The 18,191-nt window shown below is 35.3% G+C and overlaps 2 long non-coding RNA genes across 3 annotated transcripts in view; one reads left to right on the forward strand and one right to left on the reverse strand.

Annotated features, from left to right (window-relative positions):
• Positions 1–15,764, forward strand: part of LOC105477417 (uncharacterized) — a 49,959-nt gene extending 34,195 nt beyond the window's left edge. For both annotated transcript variants that reach the window (XR_984647.3, XR_011620416.1), the window contains 2 exons: positions 7,795–7,955; positions 11,526–15,764. This is a non-coding gene — a long non-coding RNA (uncharacterized lncRNA). The remainder of the gene's footprint in view (positions 1–7,794; positions 7,956–11,525) is intronic.
• On the reverse strand, positions 1,135–10,753 carry LOC105477416 (uncharacterized). Its single transcript, XR_984646.3, has 3 exons — positions 10,638–10,753; positions 6,595–6,770; positions 1,135–1,246 (listed from the first exon to the last, which is right to left on the reverse strand). It is a non-coding gene; the product is annotated as an uncharacterized lncRNA (long non-coding RNA).
• Positions 15,765–18,191: the final 2,427 nt, after the last annotated feature.

Below are 18,191 nucleotides of genomic sequence, written 5' to 3' on the forward strand. Positions count from 1 at the left end.
ATTTATTGTAATTTATTACTATTTATTATATAGTTTATTTTTCATTCAGTTCCTGATTGTTGTGCACTTTGTGATATACAGACGAAGTTCATATTTCTTATATTTAAGTTACAGAAGCAGAAATCTGACTATGTTAATATACTTAACAAATATGTATTGATGCCTATCAGGCTCCAGGCAGTCTATTAATAGGCTTAGGATACATCGTTAAATAAAATAAGCAAAATTCACCGCTTATATTTTACTGAAGAGAGAGAGAGACAAGAAAGAAACAAACCACCATGCTAATAAACAACAAAAAAAATATGAAACAAAAACCCCCATAATCCTATGTTAGAAATTCAGGTATGTTATGAGAAAAAGAAAGAACAAGTAGAGGAATCACTGCAATGTGTCTTATTGAACAGGGCAGACTAGGGTTCATCAAGAAAGAAAAGTTAGGAAAAAAAACTTGAAGGAAATGACAGAGTAAAAAAGTCAAGGTCCAGGGAAGAACATTTCCAGCAGTTGTAACAACTAAGTTCAGATTCTAATACGGGGATGGGTGTGTTGTAAGTTGGTATAATTGGGGCTAGGTGAGCAAAAATAAATAAATAAATAAAAAGAAGTAAAAAGTGTGAATGACTGATTTTTTTAAAAGGTTGGAATAATTTAAGCTTTCTTTCTCCATACCCTTTATAGTACTGACTACCAAAATACCCACTCTGGGTTGTGCTGTGTGACTTGCTTTGGACAATACAGCAGCAAAATAGATTCAAATGGTGGCTAGTAAAAGTCCCTTTCTTTTGGAACTCTGACTCTGCCATGGAGCAAGCCCTCGCTAAGCTGTGGGACAAGAGCTGAGTCATTCAGCGGAGGCCTTCCTAGGCTAGACAGCCCTGGTTGACCTACCAGCTGACAGCAGATGCTGCACAGCTGACCCCTGGATTCATGAGAACTAATAAAGTGTGGTTTAAAAATAGTTTAGAGGTGGTTTGTTTTGCAGGAGTAACTAATAAGAAGTTATGCCAGTGACGTAGTGGAAATTGAGGGTAAATCCTGTGGGACCCTATTAGGCATTGTAAACATTTTGGCTTTTACTCTAGGTAAAATGAGAAGCCATTGACAAGTTTCAAGTAGCGTATGAAACAATCTTTTATTTCAAAATGCCTACTCTAGTTGCTGTATGTATACTTCTTCATTCCAATTCTTTCTTCCCTCGCCCTTTCTTATTCGGAACTTCAGAGCGCAGAACAGCGATTGGTACCTAATGTGGGACGTTCGCCCCAATTCAAAACGAGAAATATTTCTGTTAATTTAACTTGAATTTAGCCGTTTTTTCCTGTGGATAGAAAATTTTGTTCTGACTTTTCATTTTTCTTCCAAGGAGTTATTTATATTCCCTTTTGCTCGAGGATGATTTCTTTATGTCAAATACGACCTTCTCATCTAATTTTCATGTTTAAGAGCGCTATCAGCTTTCTATGGGAGTGATAGTCTCATGCATATTATGAGAAAAGAGCACAGGGAGGTAGAACCTAGGACATCTTTCTAATATTGTGGAATCCAGAATCCCTAGGAATAATGATGAAATGGCTTCTAATAGTCTCAAATTTTGTGTACTTCTAATAATCTAAGAAACAATTTTCCCATGGCACTTAATTTTTCTCACGAAGTTTAATATGGTATGCAAAGTAATATTTCTTGGACACTTTTAGCAACAAATATCCACAGCATTTGTTCTAGAGCTCCTGATCTTCCTTGTCACCGCTATAAGACAAAGACCTCATGGCTTCAAAGAATTTTTTTGGTTTGAAAAGAGTTATTTAAGGAACATTTTTAGCATAGGGTTAGTCTTTTCTAAGTGTAAATAAAATTGTACCTCTATATTAATTCCCTAAGTTATTGAAATAATAATTACATAATTATGTATAATTTAGAAATAATTACATCTAAATTCTATATTAATAATTTGTTTAATCTCTTAATAGCCTCCCTCTCTGTTATTCTCCTCCTCTCTTGTTCTTGTGACCTAGCTATCAGGTTATCATTTACCTAAGAAATAAAAAAATTCTACAGAGCCTTAATTCTTAGAAAATCAGTGTAACAAATTGAGATAGCACTGAGGTGAATATCAGAGAACCTGGACTTGAATCCTGGTTCAATCATATAGTAGGGGACCTTGAGCAAGTTATCAATTAATTTCTTTCTCCTTTATAATAGACATTTAAAACTGTTGTTGACTTTTTTGTAAATATTAGTTAATAAAATGCAAATTTGTCTTTGTAAAATAAAACTTTTGTATTTTATTAATATTTACAACCACCATTCAAAGAAAACATCATTTGCAGCTAAGCTATATTTCTAGATATAAGAAAATCCCAATTATAAGATAATTATGTATTTCCTTAAAGAGAAGATAAAAAGTTTATCTGATCAATATTAAAAAATAAACTATTAAGGTTGTTGATGAAATAGTCAAGTGTCTAGTGTAGACAGTCTGGGCATTAAGATACCCTATTAAAGAGGCTAATCAAATCAAATTTTAATTTTCTCACATTGAATAAGACCAGAAATTGACAGCTGAGAGCTGGTATACTCTGACCTCAGAGGCCCACATTCCTTATATTTTTCTGCTCTGCCATACTTTCTGTGAGGCATTCATTCTCAATGTTATCATTTTGTATTTCAAAAGATAGTTCTTCCCTCTTCCTCCCACTCTCCATACGAGTAGCTTCTGCACTTCTGGCATGAAGAAGAGCACAACAAAATGACAAAATTCTGTGCCAATAGATTCTGCACAGTTTTAAAGGTCTTTCCTGGAGTTCGTACTCAGAAATTCCTGATGAAATCTCATTGGCCATAAATAGAAGAGAGCTGGGAGATATAATTGTTTTAGTTGGGCTTATGCCTGTTTTTTACAAAATACAGGTTCTCTTGGTAAGAAGAAAAATGAAAAGAAAAATAAACATTAGATAGTACAATGATTAACTTACGTGTTGACTTGGTTAGGCTATGGAGCCCAGTTTTTTGGTCAAACACAGGTGTGGATGTTGCTGTGAAGGTATTTTTTTTTTAGAAGTGATTGACATTTAAATCAGTAAAATTTGACTAATCTAAATTACCCTCCATTACATGGGTTGACCTCATCCAATCAGTTGAAGGTCTTATGAGAAATACTGAGTTTCCCTAAAGAGGAAGAAATTCTGCCCCTGAACTTCCTTGGCACTCAAGACTGCAACATCAACTCCTCACTAGGTCTCCATACTGCTGGTCTGCTCTGCAGATTTTGGATAGAACTTATTGATTGTCTCTGGAGAACTCTGACTAATACAAATTTTGGTACTGAGATTGGTTTTAGGAAAACTAAATCTTAAGGATGAGTTTTCTGAATTGGTTCTTGGGTTTCTAGAATCAATTCTCTCACTCAATTAGATTTAAAGGCACTATTTCTAGCAGGAAAGACACTGATAGCCATGGTGTGATGTGTCAATAGAAATATGCAAAATATCATCATTGGATATGCCTGTTTAAATACTCATAAAAGGCAGGTTTTTGGGTGACTATGTATTTGATACCTTAGAAGATTTTTGTCAAACTAATAAGTAAAATGAAATTGGCTGGTTGTTCCTAATTGTACTGAAAAAAGTGGATACACAAAAGTATGAGCTCAAAGGGTTGAATTTCCAGCTAAAGCACTGCATAAATTACCTGAAAGGTTATATTGTCTGCTTCAAAAGAAAACCTTATCTTCTGTAATCCTAAACGAGAAAGTGCTGAAAATCAGACCCAGATTCTCATTCTATTAGTGGCTGAATTATAACACAAATTTAATTCCCAATCTCATAAGGTATCTACTGGTAAATGGAGGGCATTGATTGGGAAGGAATAAGATCTTGAAAAGTGAAATGTGGTCATACTGTATTATAAAATTCTGATGAGGATGAGGACATTAAGCTTCTAAATTCTGCTGGGTCGTCTTTACCAGTAGAGGTAGCTATTCCCCTCTGCCCCATCTGGGGAGATTAACACTAATTTGCTTGAACAAACTGTAATGATCTTCTCTGAGACAGTTGCCTTATAAGATACTGCTGATTTACCTCCAGACACAGTTCCAGAACCCTGCTTTGCTTCTAGTCTGTAACTAAACTCAAGTTACAGAAGGCCCTGAAAGGTGAAGTATTTATGTGGTCTGCATATTTGTGTTCCCCCCAAATTAAATAAGTTAAAATTAATCACCAATGTGGTGGTGGTAGAAGGTGGGGTCTTTGGGAGGTGGTTAGGTCCTGAGGTTGGAGGCATCATGAATGAGATTAGTGCTCTAATTAATGGGCTCCAGATCTGCCTTTCTCCCTCTACCACGTGAGGATATAGTTAGAAGATGCTGTTCTATGAACCTGCAAGTAGGCCCTCAGCAGACACTGAATCTGCTGATGCTCTTATCCTGGACTTTACAGCCTCCAGAACTGTGAGAAATAATTTTCAATTGTTTATAAGATACCTAATCTAAACTATTTTCTTATGGCAACCAAAATGGACTAAGGCAGATATAAGTTGTGATTGTGAGGAGGTGTGCTGCACTCTAAACAAAATTATATGATTTAAAAATTTATCCAGTCAGAAATATGGAAAGTATGTATGGGAATGAATATTAAGAGTGTGGGATATTGGTAGAAAATACATAAAGTTGAAACAAGCCAAATTTATTGATTTAAGCCAACTAAACAAAGATTATTGATTTAATATTGCACCTTGGGGGGTTGGAAAAGTTGCTAACAGTTTGGTTAGTTGGTTAGCTGAAACATGAACAAAAGGTGACCTACACTAATTAGTTAACGTTCCAGAACTGCCTTCATATACAGTAGAAAAAAGAATCCAAAGCCTTGGGAAAATAGGAATAGAAGAGTGAATTTATCATGCAAGACCTCCTCACCCACCATAGGAAGAGTCCAGAGGACATACATATTGACACAAACATGAGAAATAAATTTGTGAGGGGAACTTCAGCCTCACTGAAGAGCTCCATGATCACTCTTCTTTGCAGGCCAGAAATTATAGTGTGAACTGCTGACATTAAATTGGGAAACTAAAATTCAATAAAAATTATTAGATCTCACTGTGTCAGAGGCCAAGTGGTGATACTTAGTCATTAAAATAAAGGTAGATGTGGTTATTATAATGGGCACTAGAGTCAAAGCGGTACCTAAAGTAGTCTGATTCACAGAGATCTATAATATTGGCTAGTTGATCACTTTCCTAGAAGTGAAATAAATTGGAAGTCTACTAAATTCGTACTTGGTCTGTATAAGCACTATAGGAAAGTGAACAAAAGTTTAACTTGAATCATAAAAACAGACAGTCATGTCCCCTCAATCAATTCTCAGAATTGAGTCAGTTTATAAAGCCCGAATTCTTGAAGTGAAGGGAAGTGGGATAACTTTGAGGAAGCACCCAGCTACACTGCCAATAATTCTTCCAGCCTTCCCCAACAGGGATGTAAGCCTTTTATCATACGGGGTGACTGTGTATCAGGGAAAAGAGAACAATCAGGATTTTCAGAGATTACTGGACACTGACTCTGAATGGATACAATTTCCAGGAGACATCAAATGCTATGGTGATTTATCAGTCAGAGTAGGAGTTTATGAAGGTGATGTTTTGCCTCATGTCCATTTCACAGTGGGGTTCAGTGAGTCTCCAAAACCATCCTGCGGCTATTTCCCCAGTTCCACAATGCATAATTGACATAGATATAATCAACAACTGGCAAAATCCACACGTCGCTTCCTTGACCTATAAGGTGACATCTTTTATGGTGGGAAAGGCCAACTGAAAGCCACTAGAACTTCCTCTTCCTAAGAAGATAGTAAATCGAAAGCAAAATCACAGAGATTAGTGCCACCATGAGAAACTTGAAAAATTCAGGAGTGGTGACTCTCACTGTATCCCCAACCAACTTGCCTAAACAGAAAATAGATAGATTTTGGAGAATGACAGTGGATTGCTCTAAGCTTAACACAGCAGTGACTCCAGTTGCAGCTACTGTACCAGATATGGTTTCATTGCTTGAGAAAATTAACACATCCTCTGGTATCTGATATGTAGCTACTGATTTGGCAAATAATTTTTTCTCCATCTCTGTTAATAAAAACCACCAGAGGCCATTTGCTTTCAGTTGGAAAGGCCAGTAATACACCTTTACTGTCCTACCTCAGAGTATACCCATTTCCCAGCCCTAGGCTGTTAATTTAGTTTTCAGAGAACTTGATTGCTTTTATCTCCACAAGACATCATACTGGTCCATTACAGTGATGACATTATACTGATTAGAACTAGTAAGTAAGAAGTAGTAACTACTCGAAACGTATTGGTAAGACATTTGCATGTCAGAGGATGAAAAAGAAATCCAACAAAAATTCAGGGGAATTCTGCCTCAGTGAAATTTCTAGGGATCCAGTAGTATGAGACATGTAAAGATATTCTTTCTAAGATGAGGAATAAGTTGGGCAACAGGCCTCTCCTATAACCAGGAAAGAGGCACAATGCCTAGTGAGCTGCTTTGGATTTTGGAGGCAATGTTTTCCTCACCCGGGTGTGCTTCTCTAGATGACTTACCAAGTTATCAGAAAGCTGTTAGAGTTGAGTGGGGCCCAGAACAGAAGAGGTGTCTGTAACAGGTCCACAGTGCAGTGCCATCTGCTCTGCCACTTAGACCATATTATCCAGCATGTTCTTGATGCATAAAGTATCAGTGGCAGATAAAAATTTTGTTTGAAGCATTCATCAGGCCCCTGTAAGTGAATTACAGTGCAAACACTTCAGATTTGGGAGCAAAATTCTGCTATCCTCTGTGGATAACTACTCTCCTTTTGAGAAACAGCTTTTGGTTTGCTACTGGGCCTTAGTAGAGACTGATTACTTAAATATGGGCCATCAAGTTACCATGCAATTTATGCTGCCCTCATGAATGGGCCCACCAAGCCATAAAGTTGAGTGTGCACAGTAGCACTCCATCATCGAATGCAAGAAATGTGTGAGATTGGGCTCAAGCAGGTCCCAAAGGCATAAGCTGCCTAAAGAAACAGACCAAATGCTCATGGTCCCCACTCCTGCTACGCTGCCTTCTCTTTCCCAGCCTCTACCTATGGCCTCATAGGGAGTTCCCTGTGATCAGCTGACACAGGAAGAGAACACTGGGGCCTGGATTTCAGATGGTTCTGGATGATGTTCAGTACCACCTGAAAGGAGACAGATGCAGCACTAAAGTCCCTTTCTGGAACATCCATGAAGGATGATTAAAAAAAAAAAAAAATTCCAGTGAGCAGAAATTTAAGCAGTGTGCCTGGTTATTCATTTTGCTTGGAAAGAGAAATGGCAAGGTATGTGATTGTACATGAATTCAATGATTCAGATGGATGGTTAAAAACTTGAAAGTAACATAATCAGAAAATTGATGACAGGGAGGTCTGGGGAAAGGATATGTGGATATACCTCTCTGAATAGGAGAAAAACATAAAAATATTTGTGTCCCATGTGAATGCTCGCTAAAGTATGACCTCAGCAAAGGAGGATTTTAATAATCAAGTGCAATTAAGTATGGTTTAAGGATATGTGTGTGGTTGCCAAGTTGACAAGGGTTAGACTCTGATGGTTAATTTTGTGTGTTAACTTAGGTTATGATGCCCAGTAGTTTGGTCAAATGCCAGTCGGGATGTTGATATAAAGGTATCTTTAAAATGTGGTTAACATTTAAATCAGTAGACTTTGAGTAATCCAGATCACCCTGCACAATAAGTGATTGGCTTCATCCATCAGTTGGAGACCTTAAGAAGAAAGACCGAAGTCCTTCAAAGAGGAAGAAATTCTGCCTCTGGGCTGCCTTAGGACTCAAGACTGCAACATCAACTCTTCCCTGGGTCTCCATGCCACTGGCCTGCCCTGCAGATTTTAGACTTGACAGTGAGTCCAAATCTCAGGTGAGCCAATTCTTTAAGGTTAATCTACCTATACATACACACACTATTGGTTTCATTTCTCTGGAGAGTTCTGAATAATACAATGTCTGCCACAATAAAGAATTGAAATTTTTACTTTACATACTTCAGCAGTATTTGGTTTTTATGTTTTGCCATTATAATTAGAAATTTTATATTTTATATTTTTCAACGATAATGCACTTAAAATTCAAGATAATATCACTTTTTTTTTTTTTTTTTTTTTTTTTTTTTTGAGGTGGAGTCTTCACTCTGTCGCCCAGGCTGGAGTGCCGTGGCACCATCTCGGCTCACTGCAAGCTCCGCCTCCCAGGTTCTGGCCATTCTCCTGCCTCAGCCTCCGAGTAGCTGGGACTACAGGCGCCCGCCACCGCGCCCGGCTAATTTTTTGTATTTTAGTAGAGACGGGGTTTCACCGTGTTAGCCAGGATGGTCTCGATCTCCTGACCTCGTGATCCGCCCGCCTCGGCCTCCCAAAGTGCAGGGATTACAGGCGTGAGCCACCGCGCCCGGCCAATAATATCACTTTTTTAGAAGAAGAAATTAAGTCTCTTGATTGGCTCAGTGAATTATTTTTCAAAATGATATAAACATTAAATGTCAAGTTCAGGACTGACACTAATGATCTGGAGTTACAACTATCACAGTGGCTTTCCAAGGGGCAGTTTTCACTTACACTATTAGGTGTGACTCGGGCAAGATTACTGATTTTCTATAAAGTGGGCATAATAATTGTATCTAAAGCAAAGGGTAATTTCACAGTTGATTGAGATTTGTATACTGAGGACTTTGGACAGTGTCTGAATGTACCATATATATATATATATATATTTTTTTTTTTTTTTGAGACGGAATCTCGCTCTGTCGCCCAGGCTGGAGTGCAGTGGCCGGATCTCAGCTCATTGCAAGCTCCGCCTCCCGGGTTCCAGCCATTCTCCTGCTTCAGCCTCCCGAGTAGCTGGGACTACAGGCGCCCGCCACCACGCCCAGCTAATTTTTTTTTTTTGTATTTTTAGTAGATATGGGGTTTCACCGTGTTAGCCAGGATGGTCTCGATCTCCTGTACCATATATTTAATAAATGATATTAATGCCTCCTACTTAAATGTAACTATTTTTTCTATTATGTCCATGATTTTTATTAAAAAATAATCTTTATTTTACCAAAAGTTATACTAATTTTTTGATGGAATTCATTTTTTTGCTTTTCAAAAAGAGTCTTTTAAGTGATTAGTATTAATTGAGAAATCTTTTAAAGTAAAATCTAGAAGGGCTATTGTAAAATTTAATTATGTAATATTTGCAGACATGGCAAGATTTTGTCTGGACACCTTGAGTTTAGGATGGGCCATGGGGAGAGAGAATCAGTGAAGGTTGTGTGCCAAGCATAAATTCATGCTTCCAAATGGTCTAAGAATGCCTTTAGTCTTTTTTTTAATGCTCCATTTTTTAATATTTAGAAAGCATTTTGGGAGTGTTTTCATCAGTAACTTTCCCCAAAGACCCCTTTGGAAAATGATTGACATTTGGCAGACATCCTTTATTGTGTCAAGGCTTTATTATGATCCCTTTAGTTTCAGGAATAGAAAAAAATTCAAAGTATGTACTTGTGTACTATTCCTAAAGGTAATAATGAGAGGATTAAATACAATCAGTTTTCTGGAGTCAATCACAGCCATAAATATGCTATTGAACATATGTTGGAACAGCCTCTAAGGTTTCAGGGAATGAAGAATGAGCTAAAGATTGTTTTTACTCCAAAATCTCTTCTATTCAACAGCAAAAAGCATTTGGAAGATGTTAAAAATTGTACATTCAGATTCAGTAGCCACGAGTATCATTGAAGTTTTGGCTGCTGAAATCCGACTTGAATACTGTCACATATGTGTAATGATATATTTTCTCAAAATCAGAGTTTCAGAATACAGTAATGCTAGAAACAACTTTATGATTTCTGATAACCCTTTCCTTTACAAGTTTTGCTGGTTGGTAGCTTGGTTATCACTTTTCAGAACAAAATAGAACCCCTTTCATATATCTAACTTCTAAAAGTACCTGACCGTGTTTACTGGAAGTATTGAACCTACCAGCAGCATTAATACTGTTGTTCTCTGTCCCTTCCTTATACATCTTTTAAAATTTTATTTCCAGAACTCTGCACTTGATGACTTCCTTCCTAATCTACTGATTCCTCATTCTCAGTTGCCTTTGCTGGTTCCTTCTTTTTTGCCTGAGCCATTAAAAGATTGGCATGGCCCAAAGTTCAGATTTTAGATTTTGTGTGCGTGTGTGTATGTGTATGTGTGTGTGTACGTGTGTGTGTCTGTGTGTGTGTCTGTGTGTGTTACAGACCCATGGTCATCTCCTCCAGTCTCATAACTTTAAATATTATTTAAAAGCTGATGACTTCCCAATTTTTAACACCCTTGGTCAGACTGTGCTCTCAAACCACAGACTCATATTTAATTGTCTACTTAACATCTCCATTTCACTGTCTAATAGACATCCACAATGCAGCATGTTTAAAACATTGTAAAATTTCAAATATTCTGTCCTTATACTGCTCCTTTACTTCCTGCTTCCTGAAAATCTGCTTTACTTCCATGCTTGTAGTCGTTTAGGCAGAAACCTTTGGAACAGTAATTATCTTTTTTCTTTTTCTTACATTGTATATCCATTCTGTTTAGGAAATGATGATGACTCTATCTTTAAAACATATCCACTGCTGTTCTTTCCCTTTTCAGAATCACCACAATCTCTTGCCTGGATACTTGACTATCCTTCTAAAATATGTGATAAAATGGCCGACGTGGTCTCTCGTGGTCTGCCTTTTACCCCTCCCCCACCTGGCTCTTCCTGCCATTTTTCATAAGCTCAGTCGGCTTCAGCACATTGGCTTCCTTGATGTGTGAACATTACCAGATATGTTCCTGTTTTAAGATTTTTGCTCTATCTATTCTGAAATGTTCATCTTCCAGATATCTATTTGGCTAAACTCATCTCCCTGTTTAAATCTCACCATTTCAATGAGGCTTGCCCTCATCATAATTAATATTAAGTCCTGCCTCTCCCTTCTATCCTTCCCTGCTGCCTCCCATTCCTGACACCGGCCTTCTGATCTTCTTTACCATGCTTGATTATTTTCATTTTTTTTCCATAGAATCATTCACTTTTAATGCCTTTCCCCAACTAGAATATAAGTTTCTTGGTTATCTGTGATTCTGTTCACTAATGTATCTAGCACCTAGAATAGTGCTTGGCACTTAGTAGACATTCGAACCAATTTTCATTAGAAAGAATAAACAAATGAACATGAGAAGACCAGAAAGTATGCATATTCTGGCCAAAATCTTACCTGCAAGCAACAAAAACCAAGTAGGCAGAGGGGGTTTGAATGGTACAGTACAGACTGAGTTTCTTAAAAGAAAGGAAAAAATGAAGAAGACAGTAGTTTGAAAGAAAAGAGGTATTTTTTTCTTTGCAAATCAACCACGTCATTTATTATCGCTTATACATTTAACTTTTTTTATGCAACTGTGTTTAAATTTTTCAGATTATTTATCATGGAGAACAAAATTATGTGCTTTTGTACGAAAGGGAAGAAGAAACAATAACGGGCCTAGGGAAACAATAGGACCACATAGAACTAATGCCTACATTGCTGTGATCTGAGGAGTGACCAAAACCCCAAAGCTAAGAGGACTTCAAAGATAACAACTTCAAAGCACCTGAGTTTTCAAACTGGATATAATGTCTGGGGTGATCTGGCAGATTTTGAAAGGATAACATTCTGCCTGAGTTATGATAAGACTTCATAAAGATTTATGTGTTTCTTGAAGTTTATGATTTGTATATTTCCTTCATCTTTCCTTTCACTTGTTGTTATAAATTGCAGCTGTTATTGTATGCATTTTTAAAGGAATGTGTGTTATATATTTTCCTGCTACAGGCTGTTTGGATGCCTTCAATCCATGAAATGTGTTCAGATCTTGAAAAATTAATAACAGGAAGAGATTCTTTAGAAAATAGAAAAACATTAAATTATAGCATGTGGTGTTAGTATCATTGAGCATCAGGAAATGATAGTTCAATGTTAAAAATCGTTATAAGACTGAATTTTATTCTTAGTATAATACGTTTCTCTGACTGAAGTGGACCTGGGAATTAAAAAAAAAAATGAGGGAATTGAACAAACATCCAGAAGTAAATCTCTTAAAATCAGAGAGGGGAAAATCCCAAGCAAGTGAACATTGACAAAAATAAAATAAAATTTAAAAATTGCTAAATTTCTTTGAGAATTTGATATAACCTCTATGTCATGAGTAATGTCATCAAATGTATCTTATAGGTTAACCTAAGGCAAATTGCTTAACTAAATTTCTTTAAAGATTAAATAGTTTTGACTCATGTTAAAATATCTACTTTTGATGTAAATAAATGATTCAATTTATTCTTGTTACATATAATGAAAGCCAGTACATTTTGTTTTTGAATCAGTATAAAGCATTATGAAGCAATCTTAAGCATTTAGCACAATTGTTAGTTTTCGAAAAGTTGTACTTGGAGTGAGAACATGAATGTAGAGAGCTGGAGAAGGAACTAGAATTATGTCTGCTACTTTTCTGACCTGGATTATCTTATATCCACAGTATCACTATGGGGTAATGGGGATAGATAAAGTTGTTATAAGATTATTTCCATAAAAAAATTAGAATCCTTGAAAAAAAGCCATTCCAAAAAGTGAAATTCTTAACATTTGTATGCAATTGTCCATTCTTACTTACAAAAAATAAATTTAATATAAAATTTTCTGTCTGAAGTATTCATTCCTTTGCAATTTTAATTATGTATCTCTTAAATCAACTATAAAACATGAATGTGCATGAAGTCCACTTTAAATTAACACTCAAAAATATCTAGCCTTTAATAAAATATCTAAATATGCAAATGCAGAAAAATATCTTTCATTGTTCTACAAACAATATGAAATTATGTATAATGTATAGCACATGTAGGGAAAAAGCTAAATTTTTATTTTATTATTTAAACTTGGTATTATTTTTTGTTTTCCTAACGCATAATAATATCACAGTTACAAAATATTTTCATTGTGAAAGAACTAAGACCATGGCGTGCTGTCTAAAGTGATTTATGATCTTCCAATGCTTAGAGTAATGTCAAGTTTCAGTTTTGGATCCCACTCTTAGAACGTGTCAAACAATTTTAAAAATACTCTAACAGTTGACTACACCTGTTTCCACTTTGCAAATCCTTTCAAGTTCATGGCACTTTGATAGAAAGGGAAATATTTAACTTGTGCTTTTCTTTTTCAATCTAAAAATTGAATTTTTTTCCTTAATGTAGTTTTCTGTATGATGTATTAACATTAGTAGGAAAATAAATTGCTAAAATTAACAACGTTCTTTTATTTGATCACTTGCAAAGAGATTTTGAGAGTTCTACTTGGGTTATTTTTAAAGAAATAATTAGGCCAAAATGTGGCAAAATTCTACTAAATTATATTGTGATATTCTAATAAATCAGATCTAACACTTAATCAAAATACTTTGGGTATACATCTATCAATTTGATATATACTAAATATATACATATTCTCCATTTAAATATTTAGCGGTGTTAATGGTTACACCAAAAGTAAGACATACTTGTCATGTAGTTATTACTTCGCATTTTGACCAGCCTACTTATTTTTGGTATCTTTAAGCAGAATGAGTCACTCGTCATCTTGAGACTTTCATACGGCCTAATTGTCATTGGTGGTCCCGTTTCTTTGTTTAGTTACTCAAAGTGGCCTGCAATTATGGAAACAAAGCCATCTTATTATTATTTCCCCCATTCTTAGTACATGCATTTGATTAATTCTAGATTATATTCATGATGATTCAGGGAAATACATGTAAACTGTGAAAACAACCATGATAACATAAATTTTCCTAGGAAGAAACTGTGAAGCTTATTGCAGATAAAAAATGTTTCATGGGTGCTGCAGGTAAATTTGATAATCTTTACTTACAAGAATATCAGTTTAGTCTTTATCAATTTGATTTTATGGATCCTGACTCTCTCAGCTTTCAGACACACTCTGGTTTGGTGAGGCACTTTGAGAAATTATCTTTTTCAATGCATTATGGAATTTCAGTAAAGGGTTTAACAGTGTCTTAATCCAAACAACTTAATAAGATAAATTTGAAAAAAAAAATGTTTTGCATCCAAGAAATACCCCTTGACAGAAATGTTATCATAAAGGCAATAATTGGATGAGAAATTTCAAAACATATTATAAATATGCTCAAGAAGGTTTCTAAGGGTATAATCTAGTGTGTTATTTAGGTGCCTTATTAAAGCTATAAAGTGATTTTTAAAAAGTGAATACACATTTTAGTTTCAATAACCCATTTAAAAAATGCTTCCATAGCCCATTAAAAAACATACTTGAGAATAAGAATCGTAATTCTTATTAGGAAGAACATCATCTTAAGAGAAACTTCAGTATTCCCATGATGGATCACTTAGATTCTACTCACCAAGAATGACTTCTGTCCTAGATCTTACTGAGCCGTGTTTATACTGAGAGTTTAGGCTCTCAGTGAAATCTGCAGGCTCAAGCTGCAGTTGTTTATGCTGTACAGAGTCACATAGTGAACAAAATAGGGGGATGTAAAATTATATTTTCTTACTTATAGAAAATAAGTCAGCCTTTAAAACTCTGGAGTATTTTTGAAAGGGAGTGAAACCCTCATACTCTATAGTGGGTCTAGTGAGAAATCAATAATGGTTCCCAGGAAAATGTAAGATATACAATGTTCCCAATGATGATGGTCTTTCTTGTATCTACCAGTTAGCCCCAAAGAAAATAGTATGTATATGATGGTGCTGTTTTTGAGGGTTGAGGATCATCTTTGGGAGACATCTAAGATACTTCCAGGTATATGATAGGCTTCTGAACAATGATACCCTTAAAATGACAGATAGGCTATCTCAGGAATCCCAAGATTTTTGGTCAAATTTGTAACCATATTATTATAGCTAGATTTTTTGCAGCATCCCATTTATTCTCAGCAGCAGCATAATACTCAATCGCTTTTTCTGTTTGAGTTCATGGCTCCATTATAATAACTTCATAAGACATGTAGATGATTGAGAATAATGTTTATTTCAAACATTCAACACTAGTTCTTCTTTTTGTTTTTCCTCCTAATTATCTTGGATTGCAATGGCTTCTTAACTTTCCCAAATGACATATACCACAAAGCATTCCACCCTAATTAACCCTTTGGTGATATAGAAAATATCTAGATATATACTCTAATATTCTATAATATTCAGCAAGAGAATCTATTCAAGATTGAAAGTTCAAAAGGAAAAAATACTCTCAGTCCAAGTAGGAAAACTTAAGATCACCTACTAGAGGATGTAAACTGCCATGATAGAGAAACAAACTCTGGGATAAATAGATGGTGTCAATTCTTTTCTAGAGGATGTACACTGCCATGATAGAGAAATGAGCTCTGGGATAAAGAGATGATGTCAATTTTTTCTCTCCTAGGATTAGCTGACTACTTTTGTATCTTTTTTTTGCTCAGGAATACTTAGGAAAATAATTTTATAAGAAAAGTTACTTTAACCATATTTTTAAAATCTTTCAATACTGTTTCTTTTAAATTAATGCAGAGCACTGTATTTAATCCCTACCTGTTTATTTTTGCCATGGCTTTCATACTGATTTTCATGTCCTATTGTCATGCTTATGGAATTATCAATTAAATCATTTAAAAATGCCATAATTTGTCAGTTCTTTTTTTTTTTTTTTTTTTTTAGTTATAAGGAACATAAATAGCACAAGTATTAGAAAAATTAAGAAAATAAAATCTGTTTTAAGAAATCATTTAGTACCATAGAATTGAGCATACAGTATGATTATGCCACAGACTATATTCACATGCATATTCAAATTAATTCTTTTCTGAACTGCACTCTTGTAAGCCACATTCGATAGTCTATATGGGATAAGTACATAATACAATTGTATGCTTTAAAAATGTGTTATAGTTCAATTTTCTCACTGATTCCAAGTGATCTTTCTGCAAAAACTTCAAATAAGTTTTTTAAGAAAACTTTCCTTATAATGACATTTCTTGAAAGTATTATTTGTCTACCTTGTCCTGCTATTCATTCTTCAAAATATCAAGACATCATATCTAATTTCATTTGATATTCTTTATGTCATTTGTAATTACAGCACAGTATTATCAGCGTGAGTACCCACTATTTGTTTCCTCACATATTTTTTTGCTTGTCTCACTTCTTCTGATTTAAGTAATCATGTTCACAACTTTTCTGATCTCGTCTCTTGGAGTCCTTCTTCATATTTTGTCATTCCCTTCACTCCCTTCCTTTTCTTAACTTCATGTCTATGATGTCTTGTGTGTTACTTCTTTGGCTCTATTGAACCACCTTAAATTATGCTTGAAGTCATTAATTTTGTAAGATGCCGGTAGGCCTAAGAGAGTGGCTTTTCTTTGTCACTAACGTGTTAAAACAAACAAACAAAAAAGATGGTTTTAGTTCGCTAGGGCTACCATAGCAAAGACTCTGTGGCTTAAACCACAGACATTTATTTTCTCACAGTTCCAGAGGCTAGAAGTGCAAGATCAAGTTGTCAGTAGGGTTGTTTCTTCTGAAGCCTCTCTGCTTGGCTTGCAGATGGCAGTTTTCCTTCTGTGTCTTCACAGGGCTTTCCCTCTGTATATCTGTGTGCTAATCCCCTCTTTTCATAAGGATACGAGTCACATTAGATTAGGGTTCATGCATATGGCCTCATTTTACCTTAATTACATCCTTAAAGCTCCTACTTCCAAATGAAGTCACATTCTGACGCACTGGGGTTAGGACTTCAATATAAGAATTGGAGGAGGAACACAACCCATAACAATGACATAGCAGAAAACTTCTTTTTGCAATTGTTCATTTCTCTGAATAACTTCTAATTGAAACCCAGTGTCCTTGTGAGCTTGCCCTCTGGCTGCCCAAGGGATCTTTCTACCACCTCATTTATGTACGCCATTTCAGAATATGTACTGTGTTTAGAACTTTACCAAAAGTACACACACTTTCGTCAAAAATTACTCATCTTGTTATATGTTTCTCATATTCCTAATCTATGGAAAAAAGCCAAAAAAAAGGTCTAATCTTCCAAATGAAATTATAAAGGCTAAAATGATAAGCTGTTACACATTCTGTTTAATGTATTTCCATTTATACAAGAATCCTCTGAAAATGCAACATATTTAATAATAGAAACTAGAAAAATGGCAGATATTTCTGGTGCAGGATAAAGCTTCTGAGGACATACGTGAGATTAGATGAGTTTTGGATACCTTGAAGTTATGTCACATGTGTGTTCTCTTATTATGTATTTCTGTGTCATTGTCTCTACAGTCATTTAAGATGATCTTCATTATTTATTTAAAAAATCTCATTTGCTTGTTGTTTCACAAGTATTTTGTAAAAAACATGAACTTTTAGTTGAAACTTCAGTGAGCCTATATTCTTGATGGCTGTAGAATGACAGTGAACAGTTTCATTAAAAATATATTTATCATTGAGCTAAATTAAATAAAATCACCATTGAATAAGCACCTATCATGTGCAAAACAATATGCTTGTGCCATGTGAGTCTAAATGATCATGTTAATTGGGTAAAAAGAGACTTCATGGTATGCCTCAGAGTCATGAGTTTTCTACCAAAATCCTTTGGACTGTATTTTCCAAATGAAAGAAGACATGGAATGGAAAGCACATGGCTTTCCAGGCATGAGAGTTAGTATGGAAGAGGCATTTTTAGCTCCAAATGTTGAAATTTTTGGAATATTTTAATGCTTGATGAGAATTACCTGAAATCTGGCACATATGGTAAGCATCATATCTACCCAAGTACTTTTCCTTTCCATCTTCGCCCTGTGTAATTTTCAAAATGTGTGGGGTTAAGGTGAGAATTACATAAGCATCTGGACCTTGCTCTCCCTATAGATGGAACAAAAGGTGTGAAATAGGGAACACTTCTGTATGCTAGTGTGTTTACAAATCACTTTGGGTTTTCCCCATGACTCATGCACAAAGTGATTGAAGGGTGATGATGTTTACAAATTAGTATTTCCTTTTCTGTGAAGCTTCAGGCTTGAGGCTTCAGTATCTTCAG

The sequence above is a fragment of the Macaca nemestrina genome, chromosome 2 (genome assembly GCF_043159975.1).
Source record: "Macaca nemestrina isolate mMacNem1 chromosome 2, mMacNem.hap1, whole genome shotgun sequence".
In the NCBI taxonomy this organism is placed as follows: Eukaryota; Metazoa; Chordata; class Mammalia; order Primates; family Cercopithecidae; genus Macaca; species Macaca nemestrina.